This window comes from Sinocyclocheilus grahami, unplaced genomic scaffold (assembly GCF_001515645.1).
Source record: "Sinocyclocheilus grahami isolate Dianchi unplaced genomic scaffold, SAMN03320097.WGS_v1.1 scaffold369.1, whole genome shotgun sequence".
Taxonomy (NCBI): Eukaryota; Metazoa; Chordata; class Actinopteri; order Cypriniformes; family Cyprinidae; genus Sinocyclocheilus; species Sinocyclocheilus grahami.
In genome coordinates this window covers 1,005,056-1,007,316 of record NW_015505548.1, presented here as the reverse complement: position 1 = coordinate 1,007,316, position 2,261 = coordinate 1,005,056, and the positions used below count along the sequence as shown (strand labels likewise).

General features: G+C 38.0%; 1 protein-coding gene across 1 annotated transcript in view; it reads left to right on the top strand.

Annotated features, from left to right (window-relative positions):
• The window catches only part of LOC107549347 (thyrotropin receptor-like), a 55,317-nt gene that overhangs the window by 43,265 nt on the left and 9,791 nt on the right, over positions 1-2,261 (top strand). The window lies entirely within an intron of this gene.

Sequence of the window (2,261 nt, the reverse complement as noted above, 5' to 3'; positions counted from 1 at the left end):
CAGTAACTACACAGTTACTGCCTTTAAATAAAACAACAAGCGGCAAAACATCAATATTTAACATCGCTCTCCGTCCTTTATTTAAACACAGGCTCTGCTCTCCAGCACAATGGTGTCCCACAAAACACAACAGGAAGTTGACTGTTAGGTTTTACAGTATTTTGCTGGGTTTTTTTCTTCTTGATTTTACGGTGAAATACCGCCAGCTGTGGTTGCCAGTAATCTACTGTTTTTTTACCATTTGCATCCATAAATTAAATTAACAGTATATTTCTGTTAAAAAATACATTTCACAGTGTTTTTTTCATCTCACACATTTAACCCCTTTAATCCCACAGCAAAATCCTCAGTTTTAAAGAGCACTTATATATGTCCACACTACAGAGTGTTGTAGATACACTGAAGCAGTGATGAAGTTAATGAGATAATTAAATAAGGATTGAGCATTAGTGATGAACACAAGCAGAATCACTGAAGGAAAGAGAAACAAAAGCAGAGAAACACAATTTACAGCCAAAGCCAAAGATGAAATCAACTGAAAATAAAACACATTAAATTGATCAAGATCTCAGCAGAGGAGGATTAAACAGCTCCACAAACAGCATCACCAGCTTCTTATTACTAACCAGTGTGACTTTATTTCTGTCATATGTGTACAAAAGCTCTTATTGAGATTTTAGGTGTTGTACTTCATTTGAAGTCACCATAATGGCGATCGGTGTTTGCTTTAGTTGGGCTCTTGAACCTTGACTTTCTAACAATATTTTTTCTTTGATTGCTTTAATTAGCTGTGTTTATTTAACATAGTGTTTATAGCAAGAAAAGCCAAAAAAAATTATACGATCAGATAAAACTGGTATTTGAGATGTCGACCATCATGAACTAATCTGATTCACTGATCTCACCTAATGTTTAATCTTTTATTAATTGTGTACCTTTTTAATTTAAACTCTTGAGTTGCACCACTGATACGACCGGAGCCAATCATTATGAAACATTCCAAAGCACAATATGCACAAATAAAAGCTTTGAACTATGGCAGACCTTAAACACACACAGACATCAACAGTCAGCCTATGAATCTCAACATAAGGTGACAATCAAAAAAAAATGTCATGCTGCAATGCATGCTGGGAGTTTTTGTACTGGCACCCAGCATGCATTGTAGCCAGGGCCGTTTTAACCATTGGGCTAGGCGGGGCTGAAGCCCCGGGGCCCGAGCAAGGAGGGGGCCCGTGATTGGCTGTGGAGTAGATTGACTGGAGCGCCGATCGCCGATCGCCAAAGCCACCACGCCCCCCACTTATTAGCGCTGTTATTTAGTTGAGCTTTTCCGTAAATTCCATGCATTACCATTTGAGATTGAAACATAAAGTCTGAATTTGGTTTACCAATCAAATGCATTTATTCTATATTTGACTTTTGAACGATATGCGCACGTATCTATCAGGTGATCGCTGCCCAGTATGTCTGCATTCACCTCTTCACTTTGTTCTGGAGTAATCTGGAAATGATCGCGCAAAGAACAACATTCAATAAGTAAAAATGTCAGCAATTCTAAAAGAGAGAGGGGCTCAAAAAACTAAAAACTTCAAATACAAACAACATAAAAAACATGACAGCTATCAGGTTATTTTACTAAAGCTGATGATGGAGTGGAAGTTGCTGGAACAGCAAGTGAGCCGGGCACACGGAGCAGATAAAAGCAGTGTCATCGCCCACTCAGATTTTAGGTTAGTTTGATTATTAACTGGATTTATATTGTTTTTGTGTTTGAACAAACTATTTAAGGGTTGGGAGATAATCCGGTATAAATATATCAATCGTTGATTGAAGTGTGTCATGATGTAGTCTAAGCTTATCATTTCAAGGCATTTTAAGCAGGTTTTAAAACAAATGGTTTATACTGTTCATGGACATTACGCTGTGGGGCAAAATTCATTCTGGTAAATGCGTGCGTTAAAACGGTTTCTACTTGATACACCTGCTCATATTACTGACTAAACTTTCGCTCCTTGTGCTTAAACGGTTAAAGGGGTCATATGATGCGATTTCAAGTTTTCCTTTCTCTTTGGAGTGTTACAAGCTGATTGTGCATAGATAAGATCCCTGAAGTTGCAAAGACTAAAGTCTCAAAACCAAAGAGATATTCTTTATCAAAGTTAAGACTCTGCCATGCCCCCCTAAAACGGCTCGTTCTAACACGCCCCCACATATCTACCTCACTATGTGGAAATATTAGCATAATGCCGCCCAAATGT